The sequence below is a fragment of the Schistocerca nitens genome, chromosome 8 (genome assembly GCF_023898315.1).
Source record: "Schistocerca nitens isolate TAMUIC-IGC-003100 chromosome 8, iqSchNite1.1, whole genome shotgun sequence".
Classification (NCBI taxonomy): Eukaryota; Metazoa; Arthropoda; class Insecta; order Orthoptera; family Acrididae; genus Schistocerca; species Schistocerca nitens.
Window position 1 is genome coordinate 52,290,694 of NC_064621.1, and position 19,931 is coordinate 52,310,624.

The following is a 19,931-nucleotide window of genomic DNA, read 5'->3' on the forward strand; positions in this document are numbered from 1 at the left end:
GCACTAGGTATATAAAAACATATGTGTACTCAAATGCAATGTTATGTAAAAATGTCAAAGAAATCCAAGAAGAACTTTCAAAGATTTACAGTCTTGAACAAACAAACATATACATTTTATTTACAAGGGCTATTCAGAAAGTAACAGATGTTTTGGTCTATTGTGGCAGTGGACAGGGCTACAGCCACCACTTAGGTGCCATAACATTCCTACACCAAGTATGCATCCAGTAGTGGTGCTTTCTGTGACATGTTACAATGTACACTGCAATAGAAAATCACACAACCTGTGAGATGCATTCTTGATTAGATTTTTATTGGCAAAAAATTGCAAACCAATTGAAATTTATTGTGACCTTTGTGATGTGTACCAAAAAGGAATAATGAGTGAAGGCTGAGTAAGGTAATGGTGCATTGATTTTTTTTTTAAACTGTATCAATGTTCATGATGAAGACTACAGTGATAGCTCTAGCCTTGTGACTGATCAATGAAAAAATTTGTGAAAATCTTTGTTTCATGATTATGGAAATGTTGCAATATTTTCCCAAATTTCGCAGAGTCTGGTGCATGAAATTGTGGTGGGGAAGCTCAGTTCCCACTAATTTTGTGCCAAGTTGGTTCCCAAAATCCTAACAGAACACTACAAAAAACAGAGACTGACTGCAGCATTGACCTTCCTCAAAGGTTACAAGAAAAAAGATAACAAAGTTATCGATTATATTGTAACTGGGGAAGAGACTTGGGTGAGGCACGTCAGTTGTTTTTCATGGCAACCCAAGCCCAAACATGGCCATTCATACCCAAGAACTCCTATGGGGTTCTGGATGGGACATGTTTGGTCATACACCATACAGTCCAGATTTGGTGCCAAGCTACTATCATCTCTTCCCAGCAATGAATACATGACTCCCTACATGACACATTGGTACTGACATCAAACTGCATGCCAGTATAAACCAATGGTCACAATCACAGGGCTATATTTCTACAGAGACGGTATTAAAAAAATTGTAGCATGGCATCATAAGTGCCTCAGTTTGAATTCTGATTATGTAGAAAAATAGCATTAGAGTTCATCTTTAAAATATATATAATAAAATTTTATTTTTGCATATTGTTAATTTTTTATTTCAAAATGTCTGTTACTTTCTGGACAGTCCTCACATGGGATGTGCGCATATGTGTAGTTTCTCAAAAGTGTCTTGCACGTAGTTTGCAGAAATGAGAATTCAAGTAAACAACTTTACTTATGCTATGTTGTACAAGTAGGACACTTTAATTTAAGAATAATTATTTTTTCTTGTGAGCACGTCTCAACTAATTAACATGACATTTACTTATACCTCCTGATTTATCTCATGTAAATATTACTAATTTCTTATGAAAGTTATTTAACACATTTTTACCTTAAGTATTCATGTTTAAATAAATCCCTGTCTGAGTTAATTGGGCAATCTTTGTTTTTTTAGTTTACAATGATAAAACCTGTGTGCTTCATTAGATTTCAACTCTACTCCTACATTTAAAAGAAATTGAAAACCAAATGACTGCAGCCTACATCTTTATGAAAGACTGCTGACTTTTGAAAAAATTAGCCTTTGATACGTCTATTCATCACTTAAATTTGATGTTTTTTTCATACTTCTTGTGTGTAACATTCTTTTGTAATATTTACAGTTCTGACCAGTTGGGGTTGCATTACCCAACTAAATGTTAGTTCATTTTCTGAAGAATTTTGTCTCAGTATTTCTTTCTGTTTTTGTTCATGGATGCTCCCCAGTCTTCTAGTACTCAGAAGATTACAATTTTATCTACGTAGATAGAACAATCTCGGTTCTGTCATTGACAAAATAGCATCTGGAAAATCCAAACCAAAGATGAAAGGTCTGCTGCAGCCATAAAAGCAAGAGAGATGAGGATGAAAATCGACATCAGAAACTAGAATAGATCAAGATTCCATGGGTCTGGATGAATCGATGGCAGACAGGAGGTCAGAAATAGACAGTCAAGAAAACCTCAACAGGATCACTTTGTAAAATTTCTTACATTCTTTAAAGTTAAATGAAAATTCTGAACCTGCTATCACACTCCTTGTACAGACTCAGATCTTGAATACCAATTTAAAACTTTAAATACTATATTATATTCATTTTCACACATTGATATCTTCATTATATGTAATTATTCACACATGTACCAATATGTGGCAACATATAAAATTTTTGCATTTTTATTCTGACTTAAGAAATTTCTAACGGATACATGTGCAAAAATTATGGAATTCCATCCATTCAGAAAGAGTGTGTGTGACATGGAGTGGGGGAGGTTTATAACATTTTCAACAAGAGTTTCGGTTTATGCAGTTTGGAAATGAAAAGGGTTTTGATCACTGCATTCAATGAGGTGGGCACTGAGCTCATCATTAACATATTCCACATACAATTTCTGGTATATAAAATTACTAATTTAATTAACAAAAATTGCAGGATTATCTTTGAAGCTTATATTTGTACAATGTTACAATATACAACTTATATTCTTTCTGTTAGGAAAGGAAAGAAATGTTTTTAACAGACATTAATTACAACCATGCTTGAAACATACCAGTGCTTTAAACTAAAAAATTGCAAAGGAATTTAAATATGAACAGTACTCAATGTATTCTAATAACAACCGCATCTTCTGAATGAGACCCAAAAGCCATTTAACTGTTACAGGATATTTATGGAACATCATTTAGCAAAATACAAAATACAAATTTACTTATTCAGTAAAAGTAGTTACCTTTTTAAAGCAACGGAAAAAATCAGAGTAGAATGTAACAATATTACGAAGAGGATAGTTGCTACTCACCATATAGTGCAGATGCCAAGTCCCAGATAGACACAACAAAAAGACTGTCAGAATGTGAGCTTTCAGCCAACAAAGCCTTTGCTGAAATAGTCAATGCATACGTGCACAAGCACACATGACCACAGTCTCTGGCAGCTGAAGCCGGACTGCTAATAGCAGTGCATGATGGGAGAGGCAGCCAGTTAATGGAGGTAAGGAGGAGGTTGGAGTGGGGAGGGGAGGGGGGAATAGCAGGGTAGGGGTGGAGACAGTAAAGTACTGCTTATGGGAGCGAGCAGCAATGAGGTGGAGAGAGAGTAGAGCAGCTAGCTGCAGTCAGGAGGTTGGATGGAGGGAGAATCCTTGCTCCCTCTATCTGCATCAATACAGAAAAGTTTCCATATCCCTAACCAAAACCCAGTCCCACATACTGTTCTTGTGTTGCTGCTTGGCTCATGGAATCCCCCTAATGGCCTTACCATCAAATTACCAATCTCTGACTGCCACCATTCCTCCCAAAATGATCTCCATCTGTACAGATCCACCAATTCTTAACTCTCACCCACATAGTCCTGCAACACTATATCAATCAGGCCCTAACCTCCTTGCAGCACCTTCTCTCCCCCCATAAAATTCTCCACCTATGTAATCGCAAGTTCCTGGATGCCATAACACACAACTAAACCCTTGCCCTCCACAAACTAGAGCAACATGCACAACAGTACCTCAAAAAACTCTCCCTCCTGTTTACTTCCTACTCCTGCCTTGGACTACCACTATCCACCACCTCTAAACAACCTCCAAACTTCCTCAATGTCCCCTTATACATTTACTCCACCCCCCCCCCCCCTCCCTCCCAAATAAAAAACTCCCTCCCACCACCACACAGAATCCAGAATCCAAACAGACCCAAAACACAGTCTGGAACCTTTCCTACAAAACCCTTAGCCCAACAAAAGTGTCAGTCCTTTCCAAAGACCTCACCTTTTGCTCCAGTCCCAAATTCAATCATGCAGGACTTGTTTAAGACGGTCTCTCATTTTCCCAGTTCCTAAAGTGGAAACACCAATCAGACTCAACCAAAGACCAATGTTGAACTCAGCCTGAGTCATTTCACTCCTTGATCCAAACGTGATCTACCCCTCACTGCCCATAAAACTCCCCCGTTAACTTTCCAGAATTTCTTAACCTCGAACCTTACCTCACCATCATTTCCCAAATCCCTCAACATGCAAGCTAACCTTACACCCCCAGAAAGAACTGCAGCCCAACATCTCCAGTCACTCCTAAAATCCTTAGGCCCATCGCAGAACCTCTGCCTGGAGTCCATCTCCCTCCTCACACCTACCACTCCTCACACTCCTACCTCCTACATGCTTCCCAAAATCCATGAACTCAACCACCCAGGACACCACATTGTGGTTGATTACCCTGCCCTCATTGAGAGAATCTTTGCTCTCATAGACCAACACCTTCAGCCTAATACCCACAACTTACACTCCTACACAAAAGATACGAATTATTTCCCTGACTGACTCTCCACAGTTCCTGTTCCTTTACAATACGCTGCCCTGCTCATCACAATTGATGCCACCTCCCTTTAACTACCATCCTTAACGCCCACGGCCTTTCCCAAAGCCTGATGAATTCCAAATCAACAACCTTCTTCCTTGTCACTAAGACCAACTACATCCTCACCCACAATTACTTCCCTTTGAAGGCACTGTCTACAAACAAGTCCAGGGTAAGCTGTAGGCACTTCACAGCACCATCCTATGCCAATCTACTCATGGGCCATCTAGAGGAATTCTTCCAGAACACCCAGAATCCCTAACCCTCACCTGGTTCAGGTTCATTCATGACATCTTTGTGACAGTACTGAGGGTGAGGATACCCTATCTACATTCCTCCAGAATGCCAACATCTTCTCCACCATTTTGCTTCAGCTGTTCCTACTCAACCAAAAAAGACACCTTCCTTGATGTTGACCTGCACCTCAAAGATGGCTACCGCCACCACCCATTGCCTCTCCCATCATGTGCATATCAAACCTACCAACCACAAACAATAATACCCCCACTTTGACAACTGCCATCCATTCCATACCAACAAGTCCCTTCCACACAGCCTAACCACCCGTGGCCAAGGGTCTCACTAAGGCCTTCACAGACTGTCATTATCCTCCTGACCTTATACAAAAACAGATCTCCCATGTGTTACCTTTCCACTCACCCACCACCTCCCAAAGTACAGAGGAGCATTCCTCTTGTGACTAAGTACCACCCAGGACTGGAACACCTGAATTACATTCTCTGCCAAGGTTCTGACTACTTCTTGTCATGCCCTGAAATGAGAAATGTCCTACCCATTATGCTTCTGACCCCCCGCACTGTGGTATTCTGCCGCCCACCAAACCTACATAATATCTTCATCTATCCCTACACAACCCCTGCTCCCAACCCCTTGCCTCATGGCTCATATCCAGATGTGAGAACTGTTTCATACCTCATCCCACCATCACCTACTCCAGTCTGGTCACAAACATCACCTATCCCATCAAAGGCAGGGCTACCTGTGAAACCAGTCATGCAATCTACAAGTTAAGCTGCAACCACTGTGCTGCATTCAACATGGGTATGACAACCAATAAGCTGTCTGTCCACATGAATTGCCACCGACAAACTGTAGCTAAGAAACAGCTGGACCACCGACTAATGACCTCAGCAGTTGAGTCCCATAGTGCTCAGAGCCATTTGAACCATTTTGAACCACCCTTTTGCCAAGCATGCTGACTAACATGACATTCTTCATTTCAGTGACTGCTTCACAGTCTGTGCCATTTGGAGACTTCCCACCAACACCAGCTTTTCCAAACTGTGCGGGTGGGAACTCTCCCTGCAATATATCCTACATTGCTGTAACCCTCCTGGCCTCAACCTTCGTTAGTCATTGTCTTTACCTATCTAGCACTCCCCTGTTCCTATTCCAGCACTACACAGCCCTCTATTCCACCAACATACCCAGTCTTTTTCTTTTCTGCTACCTCCTCCACTCGATCGCCCCCCCCCCCCCCCCCCCCCCGACTGTACCTAGCTGTGCTGCCCTCTCTCCACCTCATCCCTCCTTACTCCCATGGACAGTACATTAATACCCCCACCCCTGCCCTGGTATCCATCGTCCTCACCACCACCACCATTCAGTTTCCTCTCCCATCATTCACTGCTACTTGCAGTGTGTGTGTGTGTGTGTGTGTGTGTGTGTGTGTGTGTGTGTAGGTGTGTGTGTTTTGTCTATTTTTGACTAAGGACTTGTTGGCTGAAAGCTCAATTTTCAACAGTCTTTTTGTTGTGCCTATCTGCAACTCAGCATCTCCACTATATGGTGAGTAGCAACTATCCTCTTCATAATATTGTTACATTCCATCCTGGATTTTCCATTGTTTGATTTTGTGTGATTGCTTTTTCTCCACCCAACCCAGTGCTGTTTTCCTTTGTTATTATTTCCTAATGCGATACTATACTCAGTGTCAATCCGTCCTCTCTCTTCTTTCCTGTTTTTCCCTGTTACCTTAAAAACTGCACTGCATGCTCTACTTATGAGCCACATTATATGAACCATCTTGGCCATGCACAAAAGACAGCTGCAAGATCATGCTGACTGTTGATGCAGCATTTCATGTTCCACATTACTCTCACCTATATCATTAATCCTTTACCTTGAAATCGATCACTCTCCCTGCACCACTCTCATTAAATTTCATGTGTTTTTTCCTGAACCTTTCCTGTGCCACATGAACTTGTATCTCATTCTTCCAACCCCTCCTCACCCCCCTCCCCCCATCTCCTCACTATTGCACTCCACACCTACTAACTTCACCTAATCTAGTTACATCTGCTGCCCCCCCCCCCCCCCCCTTTTGTTTGTTTTGTTTTCGCCTTCCACTATTGGCCTACTTCCTCAGACCTCATATTTCATCTTGTTTCCTCTTACTTAATCCAGTTCATACTATTTATTATTTTTTCCATGTGTCTGAATGCATTTTAGTAAATTTTTTCTGTGAAAATTCTCTGTTATTTAGATATTTTTATGCGATTTTATCATACACAATGGATTCTTGCTGCTTCCATCGACATCAATACAGAAAAGCAACTGTATCCATAGCCAGAGCTCAGTCCCACATACTGTTCCTGCATTGTTGCTTGACTCATGGAATCCCACAATATGGCCTTACCATCAAATAACATATCTCAGGCTGCCACCCTTTCTTCCATAATGGTCTCCACCTGTTCACATTCCATCAATCCTTAACCCTCACAAACATGGTCCTGCAAAACAATGTCAATCATGCCCAAACCATCCTGCAATACCTTCTCTCCATCCACAAAATTCTTCTGTTATGGAATCCCAAATTGTGGGATCCCATAACACACACTGAAACTCTTGCCCTCTAAGAACTAGAGCAACATGCACAACGCCACCTCAAAAAGCTCTCCATCCTGATCACTTCCTACTCCCGCCTTGGACTACCACTATCCACCACCTCTACAAAAACCTCCATACCACCTCCACGTTCCCTTATAGCTGAAAAACCCTGTCTCACAGGCCTATTACATTTACCCCTTCCTCACAAATTATCTCCCATCCCTACACAGAATCCAGAACCTAAACAGACATGGAAAAACAGTCATGATCCTTTCCTCCAAAATCTGCAGCCCTGCAAAAGTATCAGCCCTTTCCAAAGGCATCACCTTTGGCCCACTCCCAAATTCAGTCATTCACGATGTGTTTAAGACCTTCCCTCCTTATCCCGGTATCTACAGTAAAACAATTTTTTGCCACCAACCCTACCAATCAGAATCAACCAAAGACCAATGTTGAACCTTGACTGACTCAGTTCACTCCTCCAGCCAGCCGTGATCCACATCCACTGCCCCCATCCTATCCCCTGTAAAGTTTCCAGAATTACTTAACCTAAAACCTTGCCTCACTATCATTCCCTAAATCCTTTAACATGCAAACTGACCTTATATCTGCAGAAAGAGCTGCAATCCACCGCCTAAAAACAGAACCCATCTTATAATACTACCTGCTGGCAAAGGCTCACCAGTGTTGTTTGAACTGCCAGGATTACCTGGCAAAAGGACTCTGCCAGCTGTCTGCTTTGTCCACCTACAAACCCTGCTATAGTGAATCCATTCCAGAAATCCAGCAGGATCTCCAGCCTTTTTTCAGTTCCTTAGGCCCATCCCAGAACCTCTCCCTGAAGTCCGTCTCTTCCTTACCCCTACCACTCCCCATACTCCTACCTTTTACAGGCTTCCTAAAATTCATAAACTCAACCACCCAGGATGCCCCATGGCGGCCAGTTACTGTGGCCCCACTGAGAGAATCTCTGGTCTCATAAACCAACATCTTCAACCTATTAGCAGCAACCTGTCCTCCTACATAAAGATACCAACCAATTCCTTCACCAACTCTCCACACTTCCTGTTCCTTTACAACATTCTGCCCTGCTCACCACTACTGATGCCACCCCCCTTTACGCTAACATCCCTAATGCTCATAGCCTTTCCAAATTCCTCAAGGATTCCAAACCAACAACCTCCTTCCTAGTCTCCATGACCAACTATATCCTCACCCACAATTTTTTCTCCTTTGAAGGCAATGCCTACAAACAAATCTAGGGTACGGCTATGGGAACTGCATGACGCCATCCTAGCCCATCTATTCATGGGCCATCTAGAGGAATTCTTGCTGAACACCGAGAATCCCAAACCCCTCACTTGGTTCAGATTCATTGGTGACATCTTTGTGATATGGATCTAGTGTGGGAACATCCTATCCTCATTCCTCCAGAACCTCAACTCCTTCTACACCATTCACTTCACCTGGACCTGCTAAACACAACAAGCCACCTTCCTCAATGTTAACTCCACCTCAAACATGGTTATGTCAGTACCTCTGTACATATCAGACCTATCAACCACCTCCATTTTGACAGCTGCCACCGATTCCACACCAACAAGGCCCTTCCATACAGCCTGCCTAGCCACCAATGGCCACCACATCTGTAACTGCAAGCAGTCCCTCTTCAAATATACCAAGGGTCTCACTGAAGCCTTCACAGACTGTAATTATCCTCGTGACCCTATACAAAAACAGATCTCCTTTGCCTTACCTTTCCAGTCACCCACCACCTCCCAAAGTCCCACTGTCCAGCCACAAAGGAGCATTCCCCTTGTGACTCAGTACCACCCAGGACGGGAACAACTGAATTACATACTTAGTCAGGGTTTCAAGTACTTCTTGTCATGCCCTGAAATGAGAAATGTCCTACTCACAAAGTGGTATTCCGCCGCCCACCAAACCTACACAATATCATCATTCATTCCAAACAACCCCTGCTCCCAACCTCTTGCCTCATGGCTCATATCCCTATAATAGACCTAGATACAAGACCAGTTCCATACATGCTCCCACCACCACCTACTCCAGTCTGATCACAAATGTCACCTATCCCGTCAAAGGCAGGGCTACCTGTGAAACCAGTTAAGCTGTAACCACTGTGCTGTATTCTATGTGGGCATGACAACCAACAAGCTGTCTGTCCACATGAATGGCCACCGATAAATTGTGGCCAAGAAACAGCTGAACCACCCTGTTGCTGAGTACACTGTCCAACATGACATTGTTCATTTCAATGGCTGCTTCACAGCCTGTGCCATCTGGATCTTTCCCACCAACACAAGCTTTTCTGAGTTGCTCCGGTGGGAACTCTTCCTAAAATACATCTTATGTTCCCTTAACCTTCCTGGTCTCAACCTTCATTAGTCATTGTCCTTATCCAGCTAGCTCCTTTGCTGTTGCCATTCCAGCACTACACAGCCCTCTGTTCCAGCAATGCTCCCAGACTTTTTACTTCTCTCCTTTTTTGCTAGCCCCCTGTCCTCCCCCCTCTCCGTACCCTCTGTCTAACCTCCACACTGTACTCATCATCTGCCCTACCCTCTCTCCACCTCATCCCTGCTTGCTCCCACAAGCAGCACTTGGCCATCCCCCCCCCCCCCCCCCTATCTTGCTATCCCTCCCCCTCCCCACCCCAGTCTCCTCCTTACCCCTACTACATGGCTGTGCCTCGCATCATGCTGCTACTTGCAGTCTAGCTTCAGCTGCAAGAGAGTGTAGTCATTTGCAAGTGAGTTGTGTGTGTGTGTGTGTGTGTGTGTGTGTGTGTGTGTGTGTGTGTGTGTGTGTGTGTGTGTGTGTTTTTTTTTCGACAATTGCCTTCTTCGCCGAAAGCTCACTTTCTGACAGTCTTTTTGTTGTGCCTATCTGAGACTCAGCATCTTTGCATATGGTGAGTGGCAACTATACTTTTCATAATATTGTTACCTTTTTAAAAAAGCTCATCTGAAAGCCTGGGAAATTGATTACATGGAATGCATTTTACTCCTTCTCAAACTGACAGGAGTGAATTATTGAAATATGAAACATTTAATTTGTGACATAATTAAGAACACATGTGATTTGTAATTTTGTTAACATCAGAATTCTGTTTAGAGATTTACACTGTTAATTTAATCCTCTGATAGGCGTAATAATGAATAAAAAAATAGGAGTGCGGGTAAGCTACTGCAAACAGCATCGTGAACGCATTATTGTGGCCAAGATAGACCGGAAGCCCACACCTACTACAGTAGTACAAGTTTATATGCCAACTAGCTCTGCAGATGACGAAGAAATTGAAGAAATGTATGATGAAATAAAAGAAATTATTCAGATAGTGAAGGGAGACGAAAATTTAATAGTGATGGGTGACTGGAATTCGGTAGTAGGAAAAGGAAGAGAAGGAAACGTAGTAGGTGAATATGGTTTGGGGCTAAAAAATGAAAGAGGAAGCCGCTTGGTAGAATTTTGCACAGAGCACAACTAAATCATAGGTAACACTTGGTTCAAGAATCATGGAAGAAGGTTGTATACATGGAACAACCCTGGCGATACTGATAGGTTTCAGATAGATTATATAATGGTAAGACAGAGATTTAGGAACCAGGTTTTAAATTGTAAGACATTTCCAGGGGCAGATGTGGACTCTGACCACAATCTATTGGTTATGAACTGTAGATTAAAACTAAAGAAACTACAAAAAGGTGGGAATTTAAGGAGGTGGGACCTGGATAAACTGAAAGAACCAGAGGTTGTACAGAGTTTCAGGGAGAGCATAAGGGAACGATTGACAAGAATGGGGGAAAGAAATACAGTAGAAGAAGAATGGGTAGCTTTGAGGGATGAAGTAGTGAAGGCAGCAGAGGATAAAGTAGGTAAAAAGACAAGGGCTAGTAGAACTCCTTTGGTAACAGAAGAAATATTGAATTTAATTGATGAAAGGAGAAAATATAAAAATGCAGTAAATGAGGCAGACAAAAAGGAATACAAACGTCTCAAAAATGAGATCAACAGGAAGTGCAAAATGGCTAAGCAGGGATGGCTAGAGGACAAATGTAAGGATGTAGAGGCTTATATCACTAGGGGTAAGATAGATACTGCCTACAGGAAAATTAAAGAGACGTTTGGGGAAAAGAGAACTTGCATGAATATCAAGAGCTCAGATGGAAACCCAGTTCTAAGCAAAGAAGGGAAAGCAGAAAAGTGGAAGGAGTATATAGAGGGTCTATACAAGGGCGATGTACAATATTATGGAAATGGAAGAGGATGTAGATGAAGATGAAAGGGGAGATATGATACTGCGTGAAGAGTTTGACAGAGCACTGAAAGACCTGAGTCGAAACAAGGCCCTGGGAGTAGACAACATTCCATTAGAACTACTGATGGCCTTGGGAGATCCAGTCCTGACAAAACTGGTTGGCTCTCCAGGTCATTGCACCTGACTATGTCTCACTTACAGGGGTTCATACTTTTTGATCCCTTGTCACCAAAGTTGCCATTTTGCTCATTCAATGGATGAATAATGTGAATATTGTGAATAATTTGTGAAAACATGCAACATTTTGAGCTCAACATTTCAGGCACATCGTCACTCGGCTTCCTGGAATCATAGAAAATGCTAAGAATGCTAAAACTGCAGATGAATGATGGAATAAATTATTCACTATTGACATCCTCCACAGTATCATCAGATGCAAAAACCAATACATGGGTATTAATGAGGATCGTTTCTCCAAAGAGAAGGGAATTAGTTCTAAAGATGTAGCTGAACTAAGGGATTTTACTGGCTTGGAGCACACAGAGGAAATCCCAAGAGTCTGGAGGAACATGAGGGGACTGAAGATGACATATTGAAAATTCAACCTCATGATTAATCCCAAATGGTTTAACAGCCTGATATATTGCCTTCGTTTAGATGACTGAACTACCAAAACCCAATGGAAAGAATTTAAGTGACTAGCTCCGATTTGTGAAGTTTTTGAAAAATTCATGTGAAATTGTCAAAAGAGCTATCATACTGGAGATAACATCACAATAAATGAAATGCTCCCAAATTTTGCAAATAGATGTGTTTTTCAGCAGCACATGTCTTAAAAACCAGACAAAAATCAAATAAAACACTTTTCTTTTGTTGCTTAGATGACAAGCAGTCAACTTAAAGATTTAAGTTGGACTACAGTCAGTGGGTCCTTTCTTTTTCAGCAAAAATTGTAAAAAAAGAATGGCTGTCCCTATATTTGTATCTGTTCTCAATACCACCACTGGTAACCAGTTTTGACCTCCTTATCTGTTTGATCACAAAGAAGCTGTTGTATGTTCGAACTGCCAGAAAAAATAAAAGACAACTGCCATCTGATTTTGTTGATGCAAAATGGAAAAAACAATATAGCAGTACATTTGCTAATATTAAGCAGACATAGACACTTTCTACAAATCAACAAATTATTTAATTTATTAATTTTCCCCCATTTTCAATTTAATACTTTCCTTGGCTGTATGGGTGATTTTTTCTTATTTAACTTACATGTGTTCTTTTTTTTATGGTTTTCTATTGTTTTATGTTCTACTAGATTAAGTGTACATACTGTAATAATTGCTGGATGATCATCAAATTCAAATTATTCTTTACTAGGTGCTTCGCGTTCTGTTGCCAAAACTATTTCATATGAAGCTAGATTAGCTTTAATTGTATTATCTTTAGTTAATTTAATTCATAGTTTTAATATATTTGACTTTATAAGTTATCAGCATTATTGTTGATTTATTGTTACTCCTTTTCCTTTGGCCTTAGCTTATTTTGTTTCATGTTTGACTGAAACTAACTGAACCCCTTTTGATTTTGCTGAAGGCAAGAGTGAATTAGTTTCAGAGTTTAATACTGAATATGGTGAGGGTGGTTTTACTTTAATTTTTTTGGCAGACATTACTAGAATTGTATTTGTAAGTATTTTATTTATCTTTAAATTTCCTTACTTTCACTATTGGCCTAGCCGTGTGTGTGTGTGTGTGTGTGTGTGTGTGAGTGCGCGCACGCACGCGCCCATATATTTCCGCCAAAGGCCTTGTTGTGCCTATCTGCGATTCAGCATCTCCGCTTCATGGTGAGCAGCAACTATCCTTTTCATAATACTGTTAGATTTTTTTGGTGAAATTTTGTAAGAAAAGTTAATAAAAGAACTAAAACACAGTTTTACATTTTCAGAACATATGTTTTTCTTAATCTAACTAACCTATTTGATGTTTATTCCTTAATTAGGTTATACTGTGTGTTTACTACATGGACATTAATTAGGAAGTAGTTAAAGTAAATGATTGTTAAGAATTGTCCTGTTGTAATGTAAAGTTCTTCAAATAGTAATTTACCAGTTCATGTTAATAAAGATACAACAACCACTATAACTATAAATAAGATCTGATTAATTGGGTAGAACTGAATACCTCAAAATTGTGTATTATTATAAAATGATAAGATCATTAAGATTCCAATTGATAAAAAATAGTGCAATACCATCTACTAACTTATTTGGAATGGATCATAAAATTGTATAAGCAAATACGAAACATCATTCTGGTTGAATATGCTGCCACAAAGTTCTCTGGGTCTCCTAGAAGATAAGTTATAATTAAATAATTAGTAATTATGTTATTAATATAAACATAATAGAATCCTTGAACGTAAAACAAGAGCGGAATTTAATTTTTCAATATCCCCATTTAACCCTAAAATGTTATTAAACCCTCTTTAGTGAAGAAAAAGATAAATGAATTGCAGCTATAGCTGTAATAATAAATGGTAATACAAAATGAAATGTAAAAAATTGATTTAAAGTTGCTTAATCTACAGTAAATCCTGCTAGTACTCACTGAACTAAATCTGTTCCTTAATATGGAATTGCTGATCATTGGTCTGTAATTACTGTTGTACCTCAAAATGGTGTTTGACCTCCACAATAAATTCCTTGCCCTACATGAAGATAAATACAAATGAGAAATGTAGACGCTCCAATTGCATGTAATTTTTGAATGATTCGACCGTTATTTACGTCTCAACAGATATGTACTACACTATCGAAAGCTATTTCAATATTTGAGTTATAATGTATAACTAAAAATAATTCAGTTACAATTTGAATTTCTAAGCATAATCATAAGAGAGAGATCCAAAGTTCCATCAAAATGAAATAACTGTTGGTGCTGGTAAGCCAATTAAGGAGTTAATAATAATTTTAATTAAGGGGTGTGTTAATTGCAAGGGTTTATTCATTAGTATAATTATCATATTTTACAAATAGGTCCTTGATTAATGCTAGACTACTGGTAATAATGCTACGAATAAATAAATTATTATTATTGTAATAATGAATGTTGGATTATTATATAGGGTGTATGAAAAAGAATCATCTGATTTGGCACATCTGTTGTTGTTGTTGTGGTCTTCAGTCCTGAGACAGGTTTGATGCAGCTCACCATGCTACGCTATCCTGTGCAAGCTTCTTCATCTCCCAGTACCTACTGCAGCCTACATCCTTCTGAATCTACTTAGTGTATTTATCTCTTGGTCTCCCTCTACGATTTTTACCCTCCATGCTGCCCTCCAATACTAAATTGGTGATCCCTTGATGCCTCAGAACATGCTCTACCAACCGATCCCTTCTTCTAGTCACTTTGTGCCACAAACTTCTCTTCTCCCCAATCCTATTCAATACCTCCTCATTAGCTATGTGATCTACCCATCTAATCTTCAGCATTTTTCTGTAGCACTACATTTCGAAAGCTTCTATTCTCTTCTTGTCCAAACTATTTATCGTCCACGTTTCACTTTCATACAAGGCTACACTCCATACAAATACTTTCAGAAATTACTTCCCAACACTTAAATCTATATCCGACGTTAACAAATTTCTCTTCTTCAGAAACGCTTTCCTTGCCATTGACAGTCTACGTTTTATATCCTCTCTACTTCGACCATCATCAGTTATTTTGCTCCCCAAATAGCAAAACTCCTTTACTACTTTAAGTGTCTCATTTCCTAATCTGATACCCTCAGCATCACCCGACTTAATTCGACTACATTCCATTATCCTCGTTTTGCTTTTGTTGATGTTCATCTTGTATTTTCCTTTCAAGACACTATCCATTCCATTCAACTGCTCTTCCAAGTCCTTTGCTGTCTCTGACAGAATTACAATGTCATCGGCAAACCTCAAAGTTTTTATTACTTCTCCATGGATTTTAATACCTACTCCAAATTTTTCTTTTCTTTCCTTTACTGCTTGCTCAATATACAGATTGAATAACATCTGGGAGGGGCTACAACCCTGTCTCACTCCCTTCCCAAGCACTGCTTCCCTTTCATGTCCCTCGACTCTTATATCTGCCATCTGGTTTCTGTACAAATTGTAAATAGCCTTTTGCTCCCTGTATTTTACCCCTGCCACCTTCAGAATTTGAAAGAGGGTATTCCTGTCAACATTGTCAAAAGCTTTCTCTAAGTCTGCAAATGCTAGAAATGTAGGATTGCCTTTTCTTAATCTAGCTTCTAAGACAATCCGTAGGGTCAGTATTGCCTCACGTGTTCCAATATTTCTACGGAATCCAAACTGATCTTCCCTGAGGTCGGCTTCTACCAGCTGTTCCATTCGTCTGTAAAGAATTCGCATTAGTATTTTGCAGCTGTGACTTATTAAACTGATAGTTCAGTAATTTTCACATCTGTCAACACCTGCTTTCTTTTGTATTGGAATTATTACATTCTTCTTGAAGTCTGAGGGTATTTCGCCTGCCTCATACATTTTGCGCACCAGATGGTAGAGTTTTATCAGGACTGGCTCTCTCAATGCTGTCAGTAGTTCTAATGGAATGTTGTCTACTCCCGGGGCTTTGTTTCGACTTAGGTCTTTCAGTGCTCTGTCAAACTCTTCACGTAGTATCCTATCTCCAATTTCATCTTCATCTTCATATACATCCTCTTCCATTTCCATAATATTGCCCTCAAATACATCAATCACCCTTGTATAGACCCTCTATATACTCCTTCCACGTATCTGCTTTCCTTTCTTTGCTTAGAACTGGGTTTCCATCTATACTTTTGAAACTAATACACATATACAATGAATTTTGTTTTCTGTTGAACAGGAAACTCAAAAAGTATTTTTCAGCACCCCCCCCCCCCCCCTTGAGATGCACAGCAAATGTCAATGCGGTATTCAAACTGTTCCCACACTGCACTGGGCATGTCTTGCGTTACAGCTTCCACAGCTGCTGTCTTCTGTAAACTCCCACAAGAAATAATTGCACACAGTTAGGTCCAGGGACCTTGGGGGCCAGTAATGTAAGGCTGAATCATCTGTTCCAGTGTGACCGATCCACCGTTCAGTAATGCTTTGATTTAAAAACTCCTGCATTTCCAGGTGCCAGTGTGGTGGTGTCCCATCCGAAATGAAGTCATTTAAATAAAAAAAAATGGTTCAAATGGATCTGAGCACTATGGGACTTAACTGCCGAGGTCATCAGTCCCCTAGAACTTAGAACTACTTAAACCTAACTAACCTAAGGACATCACACACATCCATGCCCGAGGCAGGATTCGAACCTGCGACCGTAGCGGTCACGCGGTTCCAGACTGTAGCGCCTAGAACCGCTCGGCCACATCGGCCGGCTCATTTGAATCAGTCTCCAATTGTGAGAAAAGAAAGTTCTCAAGCATATTAAGATATGTGCTTCCTGTAACAGGGTTCTTGGCAAAGAAAAATGGACCATACACCTTTTCCTGTGAAAATGCACAAAACACATTAAATTTTGTAGTCTCTCTCGTGTTTTACAACTTCACATGGTTGTTCCATACCCCACATGCTCACATTATAATGTAGAACACAAAACGCTTTCTGTTTTCCCGACACCATTTCGACTAGAACTGAAGTGGGTGCATACTGCTGCTACCTAGTGGGAACCATATAAAACTTCAGAGTTTGCTCTTTCCAACAGTACCTCATTCATGCGCATATCTCAAATAACATAATCATTACAATTCTTTTTACATTGGCTGATTCTTTTTGATACACCCTGTATAATTTTTCTAAAGACTTCTTGACAATTAATTGAATTATTAATATTTATTGATCCAGTATTCTTAAAGAAGTCTATTTAGACCAGACTTTGACAAGTCCAGCATGGTTAAATTTTGGTGTAGGGCTAAAGGTGAGGCCTTTTGATAGGACTGAATCTTCTATGGAGGAAAGTTTAACAACAATGTTATGGGGATGTTTTGGCTCTGGATTTGGTGGAGACCTGGTAGGCAGTTTTGGGGGATGTGGCAAGTTGGAAAGGTCAGCTAGACAGGGTTTAACTGCTGTGAGGGGTAGATTGGAACATTGTGGGTACGACAGGGGCTGGATAATGGTGCCCTAAGGCAGCCGAAGGATGTTGGCAGCTTGGACACTTATGGAGGTGGTGTCTGGAATGTTCCTCCAGGTGCTAGAGAGAAAGGGAGAAGCTGCCCTAAGGCCTCACCTTCAGCCTTAGACCCAAAATTAACCACGCAGGACCTGTCACATATCTACTCCCCTCCCGATCCCTGTGATCGAAACACTTCTTTGCTGCCAACCACTTCAACCAAAACTGCCCTAATTCCAACATTGAACCCTGTCTCTTCCCGTCAATACAACTATCCAATCATGATCCCCCCACATAACCACCCGCTGGTCACCTTCCTTGAATTCCTTACTTCCAGCTTAGCCTCACCGTAATTCCCCAGGTCCCCTTCCTTGGATCTCCAACCTATCAGTAGAAGAATGAACAGCTATACAGCTATACACAAAAATCAACCTACCTGCAGCAAAGGTTTCACCATCATTGTTGTGAATTGCTGTGACTGCCTCACAGGAGGCCTCTACCTGTTATCTGATTACTCCACCTATAATCTCTGCCAGAGTGATCCCATCCCAGAAATCCAACACAAACTCCAATCCCTTCTTAAAGCCTTAGGCCCTTCCCAGAATATTCCCCCTGAATCCCTTTCCCTCCTCACCCCTATGACACCCTACACACCCACCTTCTACATGCTTCCCAAAATCCACGAACACAACAATCCTAGTCACCCCATCGTGGCTGGTTACTGTACCCTCACTGAAAGAATTTCAGCCCACATTGACCAACACCTCCAACCAATTGCCCATAATCTAGCCTCCCATGTCAAAAGACACCAACCACTTCCTTCACTGACTCTCCACCATCCCCACCACCCCTTTACCTCCTGGATCCCTAATTGCCACTGTTGATGCCACCTTCCTATACACCAACAACACTATTGAACACTAGTTTTTCCAATGTTCATCAGACTCCAGATCCACTACCCCAATCCTCATACACCTTATTAACTACATCCTAAGTCACAAGTACTTTCCATTTGAAGCGAAGGTATGTAAATGAATCCACGGCACCACCATGGGCACCTGCACGACACCCTCTATGTCAACTTTTTATGGAAGGAGACTTTCCTAGCCTTCTAAAACACCAAACCCCTAGTCTGATTCAGGTTCATTGATGATATCTCCATGATCTGGATTCAGGGCCAAGACACCCTATCATTGTTCCTTCACAGCCCCAACACCTTCTTCCCGGTGTGTCATCTTCCTAGATGTTGGCCACCTCCTATCTGATGGCTCCATCTGCACCTCTGTCCACATTAAACGCACCAACCACCTACAGTACCTGCATTTTGACAGCTGCCACCCCTTTCATACCAAAACTCTCCTCCACACAGCCTGGCTAACTGGGGAAACATATCTGCAGTGACAAAAACTCCCTTGCTAAGTGTGCCGAGGGTCTCACAAAAGCCTTCACAGACAGGCACTATCCCCAGGACCTAGTCTGCAAACACATCGCCCATTTTCCCCTCACACCTCGAAACCTCCCACCACCCCCAAGAAGCAGCAACAAATGAGTATCCCCTTCATCAGCCAGTACGACCCTGGATTGGAACAACTGAACCACATCCTTCGCCAGGGCTTTGATTACCTATCTTCATGCCCTGAAATGGAGGACATCCTACTTGAGATACTTCACACCCACTCTGTCCTATCATCTCCTCCACATTCTCATCTCCCACCATGTTTATTTGCAGCCCTCTGCCATTGCATTCGCCATCTTTCTCAGCTCCTCTCCTTTTTTCCCCCATCTCCCTGTCCCATAATTTCCTGATGCTGTGCCTGTTGGCAGTCTAGTCCCTGCACACTTCACCAGACAGCATTTGTCTCTCCCCCACCCGTACGCTACTATCCCTTCCCCTTCCATGCCCACTCCTGATTCTGCTTGCACCCCACATGGTAGTTGCATTCCAGCCCCAGATGCTGGATTTGGCACTCATGTGTACATGAGGCATCACTGCTTTGTGTGTGTGTGTGTGTGTGTGTGTGTGTGTGTGTCCTTTACTGATGAAGGCTGTGACTGAAAGCTTTATGTTAATGTCTTTTTTTAATTGTAACTGTCTGCATCTTGATGTGTCTTGTTTACAGTAAGTAGCAATCTGTCTTTTCCTACATTGTTGATGTTCCCACCTGGAGTTTATTAAATTTGATAGTGATGTACACTGAAGAGCCAAAGAAAATGGTATACCTGCCTAATATTGTGTAGGGCCCCGTGAGCACACAGAAGTG